Source organism: Symphalangus syndactylus, chromosome 6 (genome assembly GCF_028878055.3).
Source record: "Symphalangus syndactylus isolate Jambi chromosome 6, NHGRI_mSymSyn1-v2.1_pri, whole genome shotgun sequence".
In the NCBI taxonomy this organism is placed as follows: Eukaryota; Metazoa; Chordata; class Mammalia; order Primates; family Hylobatidae; genus Symphalangus; species Symphalangus syndactylus.
In genome coordinates this window covers 28,178,177-28,197,576 of record NC_072428.2, presented here as the reverse complement: position 1 = coordinate 28,197,576, position 19,400 = coordinate 28,178,177, and the positions used below count along the sequence as shown (strand labels likewise).

Here is a 19,400-nt window from a genome sequence, read left to right as displayed (position 1 = left end):
AACCTCCGCCTCCTGGGTTCAAGCGATTCTCTTTCCTGAGCCTCCCAAGTAGCTGAGACTATAGGTGAACACTACCGTGGCCGGCTAATTTTTGTATTTTTAGTAGAGATGGGGTTTCACCATGTTGGCCAGGCTGCATGAACTCCTGACCTCAGGTGATCCTCCTGCCTTGGCCTCCCAAAATGTTGGGATTACATGCGTGACCCACCATGCCCAGCCTTGTACAAGTTTTGGTATGGACATATGTTTTCAGTTCTCTTGGGTATATATATCTAGGGGTGGAATTCCTCTAGGCTTAACTTTTTGAGGCTGTGACAAACTGTTTCTCAGAGTTGATTGGTTTTGTCAAATGACAGTCTTAAAAGAAAAAGAACATTACACTGGCTGAGTGGTTAGGGTATGAAAACTGAATCCAGTAGAGCTTCTTGAGAATTTTATTTCATAATCCTTTCAGGAATGGCTGGAGACAAAGATATGAATCTGAATTCCTGTTCCCTGTTTTCTAAGCCTTGGTTTTCAACTACCCTGAAGTATTAGAGTTCCCCAGAGAAACAAAACCAACAGACAGTTGACCCTTGAACAATGTGGGAATTTGGGGTGTTGACCCCTACAGAGCTGAAAATCCATATATAACTTTTGACTCTCCAAAAAATTACTAATAACCTACTATTGACCAGAAACCTTGCTGAAAACATAAACACATATTTCTTTTCTTCTTTTTCTTTTTCTTTTTTTTTTTTGAGATGGAGTTTTGCTCTTGTTGCCCAGGCTGGAGTGCAGTGGCATGATCTTGGCTCACCGCAACCTCTGCTTCCCGGGTTCAATTGATTCTCCTGCCTCAGCCTCCTGAGTAGCTGGGATTACAGGCATGTACCACCACGCCCGGCTAATTTTGTATTTTTAGTAGAGATGGGGTTTCTCTGTGTTGGTCAGGCTGGTCTCAAACTCCTGACCTTAGGTGATCCACCTGCCTTGGCCTCCCAAAGTGCTGGGATTACAAGTGTGAGCCAACATACCCTGCCATAAACACATATTTCATATGTTATGTGTATTATATACTGTATTCTTACAATAAAGTAAGCTAGAGAAAACAAAATATTGTTAAGAGAATCATAAGGAAGATAAAATATATTTACTATTTATTAAGTGGAAGTAGGTCATCATAAAAGTCTTCATCCTTGTCTTCTTGTTAAGTAGACTGAGGAAGAGGAGGAAGGGTTGATCTTGCTGTTGCAAGGGTGGCAGAGGCTGAAGAAAATCCACAAATAAGTGGACTTTTGCAGTTCAAACGTGTGTTGTTCAAGGATAAATTGTGTGTGTGTGTGTGTATACTCATACACATATATGTGTGTATATATATATATACACATACACATATATATATGCATGTATACACACACACACACACACACACAACCCTACCGATTTTGGATTTACCAGTGCTCCACAATCTCCTAAGCCAATTCCTTAATATAAGTCTCTCTCTTTATAGAAAGAAAGGATTAAAGGATTACATAAGATCTTCTATTATGACCTTATATCATAATCTAGATATTTAATTTAGATTAAATTAAATAAGTTCTTAGATTATCATTTAAAGTCATAATCTAAGACCTTCTTTAATCCTGCCAGAAAGACTATAAGTAAGGTAGGTGTGATCTCTTTAAAGCAATGTAAAAAATGTTAGTTGATATAATATTCAAAACGAAAAAGCTAGAAACTTTCTGATATGTGTATTTATTCACAAGAGAAAAAAGTATTGTAGATTGTCTTCAGTTTTTAAAGATAATTTAATGCTTATATTTCTTAGTGTACTGACTTCAGAAATGTGATCCGTTATTCTAGAAGCTACTGTTTTTTATCTAAATCAGTTATTTTTATATCTTATCTTTCTTCTTTTTCCAACATATTGCTTAGTGGTTAAGAGCAAAGATTCTGGAACTGGACTGCCTAGGTTCTAAGCTCTTGTCTAGGAAACATGTGCATGTGTGCACACACCCAGCTTTTCTTTTTTCTAAAACTTTTTCATGTTGGATCAGGCAGTTTTCATGAACTAAATTTAAGCTATATGTATAAGGTGTACTACAGTGGCTGGATGTTGCTCATACAAAAGCCATCAGTGATATGATGTGGGTTGCTTCATAAAAATATTATTTACCTTCTCCTCAGGCAGTATACACAGGCAAATTTACACACAGCATAAATCCAGCATTCTTTAAAAAATTTTTTTTAAATTTTAATTGTTCAAGAGAGAGTCTGTCTCTGTTGTTGAGGTTGAAGTATGGTGGTGTGATCATAACTCACTGTAGTCTGCAACTCCTGGGCTCAGGTGCTCCTTCCTGTCTCAGCCTCCTGAGTAGCTGGTCCTGTAGGCGTGAGCTGCTGCACCCAGATAAACCCAGTATTCTTAAATGAATTTCTGTATATAAAGTATTTAGCTCAATGCTGTCATGTCGTGGGACTCCAAATATACATGAAAATGTAAATTAAAATATTGAATTGGATAAAACTTCTTGTTGAATGTGAGTGACTTCATCAAAATGAAATTCTCTTGGTGTTTTAAAAAAGATCCATAATGCAGGGGTAACAATTAAAATCCATACGTAAGTGTGAGTTTTAAAAAATGTATATTGAAATATATGTGATATATTTTAGTGTGTGTATATATACATACATATATACACCTATATTACACCTATATATATGTGTGCACACACGTGTGTGTGTGTGTGTGTGTGTATATATATATATATATAAAAGGGTTGGGGCAGTTAGTAAAAATTGGAACCAAATTCAGTGGCTTGAACTTGATTGCTGAAACTAAAAACCAAAGCACATTGTATTAATTTATTAAACCCTAGTAACAAAGCCAAATGCTTATTTTGCACTAAGCCATGGAGTAGAAAAACAAACAAAAACAAATTGCACTACATCTTCTAGCAAATCAGTATTGTATCCAACTTTTTTCTAAAACCAAGTGGAATAAAATTAGATAATTCTATAACTTGACCTACACTGCTGTTTCATTCTGTTCAGGTACCTACAAATGTAATGTTGGTTTATTTTGGCATTTTCCTTTTTCTGATTTGAGTTGGGTTTTCCAGTAACTTTTTATAGGAAGTTTAATTTTATCAATGTTATTTCTAAAAACTTTCTTGTGAGGTACACTTAGAGACAATGTTATTTCTTACCTTTTCTGCTGTCTGGCAGACAGCTTTATTCACTATTCCCTTAATCTTCAAGTAATAAAGAACTGGTGACAGTCCTTGGACAGGGAAGGTCTTCATTTCATCCATAATCCATTATTTGCTTCTCTTCTTCCTGAGCCTTTTCCCCAAAATCATTTTCCTTTTCAAACTATGAGTATGAGTCATACACTCATTTGCATCAGTCACTTACTTACTTACTATTACCTTTTTCTGGATCACCTTCAATGATGAATTTACAGATGAAACTTTTTTTTGGTTTTTTTTTTTTTTTTTTTTTGAGCTGGAGTCTCGCTCTGTCGCCCAGGCTGGAGTGCAGTGGTGCAATCTCGGCTCACTGCGACCTCCGCCTCGCAGGTTCACTCCATTCTCCAGATGAAACTTTTGATGTAACAGGAACTTTAAAAAATATCTGAATGTATTTAAAGTGAGGTGCAAGGCATTTTATAGTTCTTTTTTCTTTAATACTTGAAAGGCGCTCACCTAAAGAAAGTAGTGATTTTGGGAATTTCTTCAGCATCATAGCTAGTTTACTACCTATGTAGTTTACTACAAATTTATTTTTCAAATACACTTAAAATATTTACTAGTTTTAATTATGAGAAAAATATCCTCTTTCTCTTGGAAGGTATTTAAGATTTTAATTGTTAAGGAGAAATTAAAGAAATTATAATTATTTATTCCTGCTTAGTTTGCATCATTTCATATTCTAGGTGAATAACTTTTTGTGAAAATGTATTATCCTAAGAACATTTTTTTTTTCTCCTGGAGATATTTTACTCTGGCCTAATAGATTAACTTTTTATTCTTGATTTCTGAAAACTGGAGAAAAAAAGTTTGGTTATTTTCTAAATAACTAAATTCTGCTTAGTTTAAGATGGTAGCAGTTTGGAGAGTATAGGAAACCTGATATTCTTGCCCCAGTAGTAGTGCTAATTTAGCTTGGTTCCTTGGGGCTTCTTTGAGTGTTATTATAAGGGTACAAGTACCCCACTAGTACAAGTAGCTGTGCAGTTTGGTCAATTAACTTTCCATGGTTGTGCCTCAGATTCCTCATCTGTAAAATGAGGAAATAGAACCTATCTCACTCCTGGTTACTGTGAGGATTAGATGAGTTAATATACATAAATTGTTTAGAATTATATCTTCCAAGTAGTTGAGCCCAATAAACATTAGCTGTTATTATGGGAATGGAAAGAGTCAAAGTTGTTAGCTAGATTAAAAAAGAAATACAGGATAAAAATGCAAGGGGAGAGCAAAGGTGGAACCAACCTGTCTGGAACTGAAAAAGTAGTTTCCTCTTTCTGGAACTCTCCTCATCTTCATCCTTCAGGCCTGGAGTCAGGTTTTACCTTTTTATGGGAACTTTTCATGAGCCTCCACAGAAGACAGGTATCCCAATTATATATCATGTACTTTTTTTCATAGCAACTTAATAAGTCATAATTATAATTTTGATGAGATTATTTGTTCAGTATACACCTCTCTTAGTAGATTGCCCTCCAGGAAGCCATGGACATATTTGTCTTGCTTACTATTATATCTCTAGTGCTTAGCACAAGGCCTGTCACATGGTAGTTTTGTAATGATGTTTTAAGTGAATGAATAAAAGTCAAAGTAAACTAGAAGACAGATATGAGGCACCAATAAGAGGAATGTCCCATGGGTACTGAGGTAGCTTCTCTGGCTCAAGACTTCTATATAATTTCAGCATCAGTATGGCAGGCAAGGTCTGATCAAGTAACTGATCTGAAAAAACAGATACAAAGGCTGAGAAAATAAGCTGGCACCTAAACTGAAGCAAAATAGATTATGATGACAAATAGGTTAAATTTGCTAGGTTCGGTTTATAATTATTTCAAAGTAAGTATTTTACCTATTTTAAGTTATAATGTTTAGTATTACTTTTTATAATTATTTGATTTTCTATAGTTATGGTACTAGCTTTGATAATTTTCTTTATTAAATGCATTATGCTCTGTACAATGGAATTTTCTTAAGATCAGTAGCAGTATTTTACTTGTTTTATTTAAAAATCTTTGCAATCTTTAATGGAGAGTAGATATCAAAGAGAAAAATACTAAAACTGTATGTTTGCTTTCTTTAAATATTGGAGGCTGATGTCAGGAGTTTATTTTGTTTGACTCTAAATTGTTAAAGAGAAACTTTTCTAAGGGATAGGACCAATGGCATAGCACCTAGAGGGAGATACCTTTTTAAATTTTTTTTGAGATGGAGTCTCACTGTCGCCCAGGCTGGAGTGCAATGGGGCGATCTTGGCTCACTGCAAGCTCTGCCTCTTGAGTTCACACCATTCTCCTGCCTCAGCCTCCTGAGTAGCTGGAACTGCAGGCACCTGCCACCACACCTGGCTAATTTTTTTGTATTTTTATTAGAGACAGGATTTCACCTTGTTAGCCAGGATAGTCTCCATCTCCTGACCTCGTGATCTGCCCGCCTCAGCCTCCCAAAGTGCTGGGATTACAGGTGTGAGCCACCGTGCCCGGCCTTTTTTTTTTTTTTCTTCTTAAGAAAAAACTTAAAATTTCAGATGGGATGGACTGTTGATGTTGTGTTTTCCCTCTGTTATTTTTTAAAATACAGATTTCTTTGAAGCAAATTTTATTTTACGTTGCATTCTTCCTTTGTTTGGAGAATGTTTTAAAAAATCATGTAGCACATTAAGTGGCCTTTGTATTAAAATATCTTCTGAAATGTGACACTGCCAGTGCTGTTCTGGTAAAGGTTAACACCTGGCTCTCTGGGGGTAAAGGGTGGGATATGAATTAAAAAAAAAACAAAAAAAACTCTGATTTTAGTATTTGCAAATTTCCATGGGGTACGTATTCCTGATGTCATGGAATGTAGATTTAGTCTCTGCGTTATTTCTTCAACTTCTGTTTCCCTCTTCTTGAATTTTGGATCAATCACAATGCAGTTTTCCATACACTTTATAGTATTTGATGCTTCTGTGCCCTTATACTTGCTCTTTTCCCTGTGACTTGTTGGTCTGAGAACATCTTGTTCATATTTCAGTATCTGGGTTTGTCAACTTACCCTTCTTAAAGTTTCTCTGCAAAGTTATTCACGCTTTCTTCTCTTCACTGCTTCAGAACCTTGTCCTTTTTTTCTCCTTTTTTCTTTTTTTAAATTTTTATGAGTACATAGCAGTTGTATATATTTATAGGGCACATGAGCTATCTCAACACAGGCATTCAATGTGTGACAGTCACGTCAGGGTAAATGGGTCATCTATCATCTCAAGCATTTATCATTTCTTTGTGCTCTGAACATTCCAATTATATTCTTTTAGTTATTTTAAAATGTACAATAAATTATTGTTGACTGTTACCCTGTTGTGCTTTTGAATAATCTTATTCATTCTACCTAACTATATTGAACCTTGTCCTTTTTAAAATTATGGAGTGTATTACATTGTATTATAATTATTTCTTCATTGTTATAGGTTGGAAACTTATTAAGAATAAAGACAATGTCTTTTTCTTCTTTGTTTCCCCAGCACCAGTATAGTGCTTGGCTCTTAGTGGGAGGGCAATAAATATTTATTTTAACTGTAGTTGAACTGATGATTTATTAGTGTTATCAGTTGATTTAACTTAATTTGCTTTTTTATTTATGCACTGGGACCTGAGGATAGTGCTGTCTTAGGGCCCTGTGCTATACAAAAATTTGTTGCTTGATTTGTGTAATAGATTTAGAAAGAAGAAATTTTAACACTTCTAATACTTCTTAAAAGGGTTTCAAAATATTCTTAACCTGAACTCTCCAACATAGCTATTAATGGTTTATAACATAACTTGAGAATAACAACATATTATTAATATTATAATACAACATTTTAGAAGCAAATTACCTTTTTGAAGAAAACAGTTTATGTTTCATATTACTGTATGGTTTTTAGAAATAGACAATTGTTTTATGATGATATCTTAAGCAAAATGAATATTGTTACTTTATTTTACTGTTGAAGGTTCTATACTGAAGATTTTTTCTATGAAAACTTTTAAAGCATATCTTTGATATGTATTTAAAAATCTCATTAGTATTGGATTTATGATTAGCTTTATTATATGCGATATTTTAAGAGTGGCATGTTTATCTGTTATTTGGGATAAATGTAGCATTTATAGGTAACTTGCACTGCCTGGCAATGTGATGAACATTTTGCATACTGTTGTTAAGGTATTTAAAATCTTTAGGGAGTCAAAGTAAATGCAGAACTACTAGACAACAATTAAATGTTGAATTCTTATATTTGATCATTTAATAAATTTTTATATAATATTTTTAGTTATAAAAATTATAGTTTATTAAAACTCTAATGTGTATTAACTCCATCTTACTCACTCGAAGTATCAAGTTTAGAAATTCCTCTTAGTCTTGGTGTGAGGAGTATGGGAATATGAATCTCACAGGTAAATTTAGCATTTTTTTAATGAGAATGTTTATGGATTATATTTTTTATAAAATCCTTGTTCATATCATATGTTATAAAAATGTGATGCAGAAAACTGATGCAGAAATGAGTTTTCTTGGTTATCTCTTCAAATCCTACTATATATGTGTATATATATATGTGTATATATATGTGTATATATGTGTATATATATGTGTATATATGTGTATATGTGTGTGTGTATATATATACACACATATATATGTTATATATATATACATGTGTATATATAGATACATATATATGTGTGTATATATATGTGTGTGTGTGTGTATATATATATATATATATATATATATATATATACAGTCTTTTAGGTAAATGAGGTAGTTATGCCTAAAGTGTTACTTAATCTCTTTAACAGTTTTTTAGAGTTCTAGAAGTAAACATTATTTATAACTAAAATGAAAATAACATATTTTTTCATGCTTATTTTTTCCATAATGATGGGTTACCATTTAAAATATTGTTTATATATATATATGTATATAGGTGTGTATATATACATTTATGTATAAATACAAGTAACTGTATAATTAGGTTTTCATATTCACATATAATAATTACAGTGTATATTGAATGTATAACATCTTTTTTTTAAAATTTGGCATTCATGAAAATATGCTTGTTTTTCTACCACTGAATTAATGCATTTTTATCACCATATAATTCTGTTTATTTGAATTGTGAAGCAAATTATTACTAGGACATCAAATAATTAAGACCAACAACTTATGCAATTATTTTTCCTATCCAGTGGCTTTAAATTATCTTTTTTCTAGTTGGTCTTTCTCATGGTCCCAAACTAATTCTTTGGTACTAAAATATAAGAATTAAGATAAAAAAAAATCAAGCTTCCAAGGTAATTAGAAATTAGTTTTTAAAATTAATCAAAAAATTATGGTTTCATAGTTGATAAAAATGATACGCTCTCATGTTTAAAAATCAGACATATGTGCTGAATCCAAATTTTAAATTTGCTTAAGAGCCATTCTTCTGGTTCAGGAAATAGACATGAACCAGGCAGAAAACAAGTTCATTGTATACGAGAAGCTCATAGAAAGAAAAAGGAGAAACGAGTGAGGTTTTTCTGTTCCTAAAGCACATACACACGAGTCATCCTCGGTACTGGTTACTCTATAGGTCAGCATTAGTCCCTGATCAATAGTCTAATCATAGTTACTGCAAGAGTCTAGGCTCAGTGGCTCTGTCTTTTCCCATTGTTCCCCTAAGTCGCATGTTGTTTTATGAAGAGTGGTAGGAAGTGTACCTTGACCTTGTGAGTTCTCATAATATTTTATTTTACTCTTCTTCCACTACCTTCTCTTCATGTAACAAACTACTGAGCTGAGGTGTAAGTAGCATACATAAAATGTTATTTTATAATAAACCAAGTTGCAAGGCCTTTTGGTGACTCATCTTATAATGTTCTGTAAACTCTCTTTTTTCCTTTGTGGTCAGTTGCTAGTAGTTGTCCCCTTTGGGTGAAACAAATATTATTTACCAGGAGGTAATATGCATTTAAATATTTTATTTTTCTTGGTGAATATTGCTTTAGAAAGTATGTGCATTTTTTATAGCTACTTATTTTCTCTCTATTGGTCTGTATAAACTATTTGCTTTGTTCTTCAATGTTTGAGACGTCATTATATCAAATTACATTCTAATTTAGGCATATATTTTTTATCTTTGTCCCATTTGTTTGGCCTGTGTCATCTGTAGTAGGTTTCTATATAATTAAATTTCAAGATAAAACTGAAATCTTTCTTTTGTTATGTATATTTTTCTTTCTGGCAAGCAAAGGAAGTAAACTGTGGATATTTAATATATTCATAAAGATGGAGAATTTCCCACTTGAGGCGAGTATACACTGGGAAAAATATTAATAATAACAACATAGAGTTGTATAAGATTTTATTGTTTATGGAGTACTTTTATATATTATTGACTATGCTTTTCATTAATACTAATTTCAGTAGTGTTTTGTGCAAAGTATCGTGTCAGATATGGAAAGAAGGACAGGAAATGTCTCTAATGCATATGTTTTACTGGAACCATATAGTAATAAATGACATTTTTTGGACTTGAATGCTTCTAGCTAATAATCAGGTTATACAGTATGCTTTTTCCCCTCAAACCTAAGTGTTCTTACGTTCTAGTGGACACCCTAGAAGATCTTCAGAGCTTGTATCAGGCCCCTTAATCCCTTAGGACAGCTATTTGGCCTAACATTACTAGAGAGTAGATCACTAGCCCCCTGAGCACTTGTGACTGTGCCCAAGCTCAGTCATTTGGAGCACATTATGCTGTTCTTGTCTTCATAACCCTCTGCAGAGGAGTGCAGACACGTCTAATTGGCTAGCTCACTGAATTTTTCAGAGCTTGATCTCAGATTGATCTGTCACTCTTGCAAGGAAACCTTATATTTATAATTACAGTATCAGAAGATAAATTGCTCAAAGAAAGATACGGGATAAGCCGACTAGAGCCATTAAGTGACTGAGGCTTAGAAATGAGGATGGAGAGAAATGGTGGTGTCGAGGGAAATAAAAAAACTGTTAAGAGGATGACTTGAAGAAACAGAGCGTTAATACTAAAAAGGAAAACAAAAACTCCATGAATTTCTGTCCTCTCTGTATGTTTTCCCTGCTTTCTCTAGCACTGAGGTACCATTAGTAGTCTCTTCTCTATAGCTTTAATATTACTCTTAACTTTGTAGCAGTAATATGAAAGAATTAAAACTGACCTCAGTTTTATACCCCCTTATTTTAAATGACCTATATAATGGTTACATGAATACTTTAATTTTTCTACCAGTATAGAATATCATTGCCAATATAGTTTCTTCTTTGAGCAATACATATGAAACCAACATTTTTTAGTAGAAAAACTTGATTTTTCTCCAATTTAAAATTACCAAAATAGTGAAGTACTTTTATGAATGAACATATAAGTAACTTCTCTTGCTAGGGCCTGTTTTAGAATTTAAATACAGACAGATTTTTCAGAAAATTGAGATAACTGTGAGAGAGGAATGTTTTATAATGTTTTCTTGTTTTTGTACTTATTTTTGTAACATCATGTTAGTAATAGAAACCATCCAGATTTTTCTAAAGTTATTAAGCTTTCCCCTGAGGAGTTTAAAGGCATGATTGGTAGCATATAAAATAAATACTTTTATTTCAAGATTTCTTCAGAGTAGGTATTAAAACTTCTTTGAGCAATTTATATCAGGGATATGTCAGTTTTGTTTAAGGTAAGTGTGCCTTCTGAAAGCCAGGAGTGAGTTGTGTCGTGTCAAATTCTCTATTTCCTGTGAAATCTGTGTATAGATTGACACTATTCTGGTTTGATTGTGCTGATGATATTATATCTGAGTCATATGCAATTGGATAAATGAGTATCCATCCAAAACTCTGAAATTTTGTTTCATTTTTTTTATTTCAGTGTATTCTATTCTGAGTTTTGGAACCAAGCTAGCTGATTTTACATGTTTGATTTTATGATTACATATGGAAAAAAATCAAAACCAGAATGTTACAGGTCTCTCACACCTTTCACTGTACTTCTGTAATAAAGGGAATTAGAATAATTTATTGGTTAAATAAGGTAACTATAAACCAATTTTTAACAAATTTGATTTTGAGTTACGATGATTGCATATTCCAGGTACAACTTAAATTGCTGTAACTGTTTTGTTAAGTTCTTTTTTGGATAAAAAATCTTCTAAAATCTTATTTTTCTGAAATGTAAACTTACCTTATAGTAATGCATCTTAATTAAACTGTTCTTGATCGACTTAAGGTAGTAATTTTGAATATTTTTTGTTTCCGTATTCTACGCATCAGTGGAATTCTAAGTGACTTAATTTCTTATTTCTCCAAATCTGCACATGGCTATGTATTTTTGGGTGCCTTTATTTCTTTTCAGCTAGTGCTTATATCTTAGCATGCTCACTCATGCAATTGAGTCTTCTTGACGAAATTTTCCAGTACATTTAATCTAAGCAAATTGGTGGAGTTTTCTTGGTGAAAGTAGGTAGCACATTAAATCAGAAAACCTAGAGTACTCATCCCGCAGATATACACATGGCTGACTCTCTCACTCTGGTTGTTATTCAGCTGATACCTTTTCAGGGATGCCTTCCCTAGCCACCCTGTCTGAAATTTCAACTACCATCTTCAAATGTTTGGTATCCTCCTTCCTTGCTTGTTTGTTTTTTCCTTAGCACTTAACAGTGATATGCTATATATACCATTCTCTTTTTCCTCTTAACTGTCTGCCCCTTCCTCCCCCAACTCCCTTCTCTACCGCCTTCCTCCATGGCAAGCTTCCTCCAAGCTTGAAAGGTTGGATTTTTGTCTGACTTTTACCACTGTATCCTAGGTGCTAAGAGCATTTGGCATGTAGAAGATACCCCAAAATAGTTGTTGAAATAATTATTGAATGGAGGAATGAAAAGAAGGGTCCTAGAGAAAGAGACATTGAGGAGACAGATGTGGCAATGATTGAGTGAAGAGAGGCAAGGATAGGGAGAAATTAAAAAATGGCAGTGAGGTGTTATATCTGAGTTTTAGTGTGAAAATGAGACCATTCTCTCATTTATTCAGAAGATATCTATTAAGTTTCTGCTATATATCAGGTGCAATGCATTTAGTACTGGATATGCAATATAGAACGAAATTAGACATGGTCTTAGCCCTTAAGGAGCTTACAATTAGGTGGTTGAAATGGGCATTTATCAAGTAATTATGCAAGTGAATATGAAATTTCCACTGCTGTGAAAGAGTATGTAGTGCTCTTAGATCTCCGAACAGGAGGATTTAAAGTGGTAAGATTTTCTTGAGTGGGAAGTAATCATAAGGCCAAAGAATCTAGACAATTAAATAGGTTAAGAGGAGGGTGAAGAACATTCCAAAGAGGAAAGGGAACATGTACAAAAGTTCTGTGCTGGGAGGGAGCTTGGTAAGAATGAAAGATTGTAAGCAAGCCACTGAGTGAGTGTGCTGAAAATGCAAAGAGGGAGATGGTGCAAGATGAGGCTGGAGAGGCAGGTGGAGGTGAGAGATGATTAAGCCTGCTTTTTAAAAAGATAATTCTCTTTACACTGTGGAGGATGGATTGGTCCAGATTAATTATGAGGCTTTTGTCCAGACAAAAGATAATGGGTGGTAATAGTTGAGACATTGGAGAAGAATGGGCAGGTTTGAGGGAGATTTAAGAGGTAAAAAGCATAGGACAAAGCCGACATTTATTAAATACTGTGTGAGTTCAGGCTGCTAGAACGACTAGGTTGCTTAAAAAAAATGGACTTTTTATTTCTCACGATTCTGGAGAAGGGAAGTCTGAGATCAAGGTGCCCACAGATCCAGTATCTGTTGAGGACCTAGGACTTGAAGAAAAAGATTGTTTTCTGGCGCCATGAAGCTGGAGTGAAAGGTAAATTGTTTCTGATACTTTCAATACTTGGGCTATTTTCTTAATATTTATTCTTAACTTTTTCCTTGCTATTGTTAATAATACTTTATTTAAGTTCCAAAACACCCACTTGCTGATCCAATGTATACACATTATTTTATTTCATTTAGAAACTTGTATCTGTAAAGTGACTTTAATTTATTTGAAAGAAGCATTTTATTGCTATTTTATGTAGAATAAGCATTACCACATAGAACCAATTAGTACTATTATAACTATTAATCTATATAAAATTATATAAATTTTTCTGTGTAAAAATTTTATGTAAACTTTTATTTACATGAAAGTATACTAAAGAAATCACCCCGACAGTTAAAAGTTTGCCAGCTTGGTAACTATGACATTATTCATCTTTGGTACATTATTTGAAATTTGCTGTTTCTTTTCATGTGTTTATAGCTTCATTGCCTTGGGCTAATATTCAACCTATTAGTTGACTTGTCACCATTCAGAGACTGGTAAATTAAGTGTCAGGCAACACCCACTTGAGTCTGAATGTGATTTCTTACTTGTATATTTTCATAGCTATTTTATGAATTATAATGCCTAATAGAAAAGAAGGAAGGATTTTCTTGCATGTAAATTTCCATTGAATGCTCTGTGGGCATTTTCATATGGCAACCGTTTTAGCCAAGACAGAAATTTTGTTTCCCTATTTATGTATTAATGGTGTTTTATAGGTTGGGTAAAAAATAAATGAAGGATAGAAAAAAAATTAATCAGAAATAACAGTATAATCTCTAGATTAATGCATGTTGCTGTTAGGTACTATATACTACATTCATATTCTATAAGAATGTTTAAAATAATCATATAAATAATAATTTAGCTTAAATCAATATAATGCTAGAAATTGAAAGTAGAGTTTGTATGAGAAAGACATTCAGGGAGTACAGTTTTGTAAATGTGTTATTATTTGCTGAAAATCAACATAAACTATGTATGTATGTTATATACATTTATTTTCAAGCTTCTTAAAAATTGGACATGTTGTAGTTTATATAGTTTTTCCTCAAAATAATTTCAATGCTAGTGATGGAAACTTAAATTTTTTACAATGGACATTTTATATGAATCTTTCGCTGTGGTTTTATTTTGCAATGTTTTGCATAAAAGTTGAAAAGTGAGCAGAAACTATGCAATCACTATTTTTCCCTTTGTTGAATTCAGGGATATGGGATTTGCTGTAAAAGTGTGAGTAGGGAAACTAAATTCTATAAAATGAATTTTATGATCATTCACATTTAGTACTTAAGACTTTATTATTTAATTAGTCTTAGGTGATTTGGGATATTCTGACCATCAACTAAATTTTTTAGTCTAATCTAAAGTGGTACTAATGGCGTTTTAGGAGAGTACAAATACATTAAATTGACTATACTGTATAAATTAGCCTTCGATGGTTTTCCTCTTTGTTATGTTAATTTATTCTCATGACTCAGACTGGGGGATCCTTTTATTTTATTTTTTTAAAATTTCTAACATTTTTGTTTACATGGGCCTTTTATTGCTGGATTTCTCAACTTGTCCTCATAGGACATAATGGAGAAAGTCCTCATAGGACATGATGGAGAAAGAAGCATGTTCTAATAACATATTCTCAAGGTTAGCTTACAAAGGTATTCCTCTGTCAAACACTTGAGGGGTCTTTTAGATGCTATTCATTTACACAGCAACTCAGTAGACTAGGTCAACATGTCTATGAATAAGTGGTTATCTTGAATATTTGAAATTGTTTAGATTTCCCCCCAATTTTCTTAACATTTTATATATTAATTTTGTGACATTGCAGAAGAAAAGCACACTCATACTTTGACATTGGTTTTTGTACTTTTTCTTAAATATAAAACTTGGGGAAAAATCTTCAAATCATATAAAATTACTTGTTTTTTTTTTTGAGACGGAGTCTTGCTCTGTTGCTGGAGTGCAGTGGCACAATCTTGGCTCACTGCAACCTCCTCCTCCCAGGTTCAAGAGATTCTCCCTCCTTAGTCTCCCGAGTAGCTGGGACTACAGGTGTGCAGCTCCACGCCTGGCTGATTTTTGTATTTTTAGTAGAGATGGGATTTCACTGTGTTGGCCAGGCTAATCTTGAACTCCTGACCTCAAGTGGTCTGCCCGTCTCCGCCTCCCAAAGTGCTGGGATTACAGGTGTGAGTCACTGCACTCAGCCCCTTATAATTAGTTTTTAAATATGCTATGAAAGAACTTTAAAAAGCTGAATTCAATAAACATGTATTAAATGTTTTTTATGTATTTTGCATTGTGTTGGGGGATCTAGGGATTACCAAAATAGTGAGTGAATAAATGTGGAGGGGATAAACTATGCCCAGAAGATTTATTGTATAATTAAAGGCTTATTTTGTGGAATACCAGTATTAAGAAGACACTGAATACAATTTGATCACCTAAATCTATAATTGATGGAGAAAAAATTGTAGGGTACGCAATTCATGGGGAAAAGAGAAGAGGGCTTTCATTTAAAGAGCATACCAGGCTTGGCATGGTGGCTCACGCCTATAATCCCAGCCCTTTGGGAGGCTGTGATGGGAGGATCACTTGAGCTCAGGAGTTTGCGATTAGCCTGGGCAAGGTGGTGAAACCCCCATCTCTACAAAATAAAAAAAATAATGCTGTACGTGGTGGCGTACACTTGCAGTCCCAGTTATTCGAGAGGCTGAGGTTGGAGGATCACATGAGCCCTGGGGGTCAAGGCTGCAGTAAGCTGTGATCACACCACTACACTCCAGCCTGGGTGACAGAGTGAGACCTGGTCTCAAAAAACAAAAACCAACACACCTTCTTGGCAGCCTTGCGTAAGGTGATATGTGTGAGGATGGATTTAAATATCAGGGTTTATAATTCGATAGGTAGGATAGTTTGTATGCACATAACCATAATAGTCATACTATTTGAAAAAATAAGTTTTATAAGAAAGGCATGCTGTTCAAATTAGAGAAGGGAAAACACAAGCAGATGTGTACATATGAGGACTGGATCTTTTAAAGAACAGAATATTTAAAATTTCAGTTAGAATATGTTGAGCTGATGGAAAGGTCTAGCAACTGACTGAGAGAGGTGAAGGTCACTGGATTTGAGATGTACATATTGTCAAAGTATGAGACATTGTGTCAGTCTACATGTGCAGATGTTGCATTCATGGTTATTCTGTTTATAAGTACAAACACTTAAACTTGACCACTTAAATACGACGTATGGCATTGCTAAATATGACTTGATTTTCTGAAGTAGAGAGCTATTCTTGGTTAAGTTTCTTTTGATTTATGCAATAGTTACATTTCTAGAAAATTCAGTGTATATTAATTAAATCATTGTAAAAAGTACTGTGTGGTATGAAAAATGACATTTTGTTTTAGGCTGGGATAATTGTTCCTGCCCCCTCTCCTTCATGAATAGACACTGTAAGTCATGGAGAACTTGGATCAGTTTATTTTGTAGCATGTGCTGTGCATTTGTGCATTGCAGGATATCCACCATTCCTGTAGCTCACCCATTAAGTGCTAGTGGCATCCTCCAATTTTTTTTTTTAAATTACAGTCTAAACACATTTTCAGAATGCCCCCATTGAGCATTTCTGGGTTAGAGGAAAGAAGGCACAGAGCAATATGTGGATTAGACCCAAGGAGAAAGCTTCTGTTTTGCACAGTGACCAATATGATAGAGATCTGAAGCAGGGAATCACCTGGCAACAGAATTTGAAGTACGTTCCTGAAATAAAATTGTCGTGAGGCAAGGTGGTAAAGTTTTCTTACCATCTCAACCTCCTGTCCAAATTTAACTTCTTTCCTCACACCATCTCTAGCCCAGGTTTACCTGGTAGTCTGGTTATGTTAACACTGGTGGCCCCAGTGAGAATTCTTGACTGATTTTGGTGAAGTGTATAATTTCAGCATACTTTCTAACTAAATTAGCATTTTTCTTCCTTTCTAGTATACTTCCAAGCATTTTTTTTTTTTTTTTTGCCATTTGAAGGCAGTCACAAAAGATGCCTGATACTTCTCACGTAAATGTTTATTTCTCTATTTTTTTCTTGCTATTAGGTAAATGTGTTGCATAAAATGTAATCTTTGTATCTGTCTCATTGTGAACATATCCAAATGCACTAAAATGCATTGGAATCAGTGAAGATGATCATTGCAGTTTTATCTTTTGTTCAAATTGATAAACTTTTAATAGAGCCACCTTTGGCCAATTTTAACAGTTTTTGTTGTCTTGGAAGAATCATCTCATATGCAGCAGATTACTTCTAATGATCCTGATAAATCAGAAGTATTACTTTCAAAAGATTAATGTTATAAAGTCTAGCCTTGTTGAGCTATTTAGTTGTTGTGCTTGTTCTAAATTTGGTGACCTTTGTAATGTGGAACAGTATTCTTCATTTTAAATAAAATTTAGAGTGATTAAAAAAATGATTATTTACCTGGGGCATTAAACCATGTCTGATGAGGTTTTTAGCTTCATTTGTGATGTAGAACCCATAGTGAAGATTAGAAGTAGTTCCTGAAGTATGCATACCTTGTGAAATATATGTCTAGTTTCAATATCTTTCCTAGGGGAAATGCCCATGCTATGGAAATTACTATGATTAGCATTAATTGTTATGCTTCTTGGGTCTCCTTGCAAAGAAGCCAGACTTGTGAAAACGAACCTCTTTTTTTGCCCTGTAAAGGTCATAGCAACAGACATTGTCTTAAAATGGAATAGTATAGTGGTCTCTTGACTGATTTAAATGGTCATATGTAATAATATACAATCATATTGTATGGGTGATATGGGTGATATCTTTCATTAAGTTACATTTCTTTCATATTAAAATATATATAATTTGATGTGAGAAAAATTGAATATTTCATAAAATCCAATTTGTTCTTGTCCCTTAACCTTACCTTTAATATATTACTTATTCTGTGTTTTAAACTGGTTGAAAATAATTTCTTCTCTTTTTTTATCATAATATTGAAAATGAATCAGTTAAATCAATTAATTAATTTCAGCTGCTTTTAAGTTTGTCTTGTGGAGGGTTTCTTCCATGAGATTTTCATAAACTATAACTGAGTTTATATTTACCCTACAGTGAATTTTTAAATTACCCTTTGAAAATTCACATTGGGGTAGCTTATGGTATTAATACATTTGAGGAGAATTATTTCATCATCTTTGATATATGATATGGCTGCTTGTTGTTTTGTTTTCATTACCATAGATTCCTGAAAAGTTTGTGAATGCTGAATTTCAAAATCTTCTATTCCCACTGCATTATATTATAATCTTAGTATGTTTTATTTGAACTTAGAGTACTGAATTAATACTTTTTTATAAAGTTGGTGTTTGTATTATTAACAAGAAGATACATTTTTTGAGTTTTAATTTTTATCTCCTTAGAAGGCAGTCCAAAAACATATTAGAATTATGATGCATAAGGAATTTAATTACAGTTTCTAAGTCTTACAAAATAAAAAGTATTAATTAGTGTTATTTGTTAAAATATGTCATAAAAGAACAATATCCTAATTGGGGGTATTGCTTAAGAGCAATCTGATTTAAGAAAAAGACAAAAAGTAAGATCTTAGGGTATCGTAATTTTGTAAATTTTTGTTTCTTGGAATATTTAGAAAAATTGATTTTAAAATGTCTCTTGGAATAGCTGGGCTAGAAATGGTGGTTCAAGGGTGCAAGGAGATTGTAGAATCCTCTAAAGGGAATGTTTTTTACTACAATGACAGGGAATAGATGCCTTATAGATGGGAGCTGTGACTCGTATTAAAAACCTTCAAGACAATTTCAGGCTTACTGTGGTCACTTTAGTCTAGGTCTTGGCATTTGATCAATTGAGGAAGATTTTGAAAAAAATATATTTCTCTTAACACACTATGGTAGCCAATCTACAAGATGGGTTCCATTGATTATCACTGCCTAGTAATCATGCTCAAATGTAGTTCCTTGCTACACTGAATTAGGTTGACCAGTGCAATCCATAAGGTACTGCAAAAATGATAGTGTGTGACTTCAAAGGGTAAGTCATAAAATAAATTTTGGCTTCTTCCATGCTGTCTTTTGGGTTGCTTGCTCAAGGTGGGACAGCTACCATATCATTTGTATGCTTAAGCAGCCCATGGAGAGGCCTGTGTAGAGTGGAATTGAGGCTCATACCAACAATCAGCACCCAGTGGTTGAGCAGTCTTGGGAATATATCCTCTAGTCTTAACCAAGCCCGCAAC

General features: G+C 33.6%; 1 protein-coding gene across 4 annotated transcripts in view; it reads left to right on the top strand.

Annotated features, from left to right (window-relative positions):
* Positions 1–19,400, top strand: part of METTL15 (methyltransferase 15, mitochondrial 12S rRNA N4-cytidine) — a 214,056-nt gene that overhangs the window by 6,501 nt on the left and 188,155 nt on the right. The window lies entirely within an intron of this gene.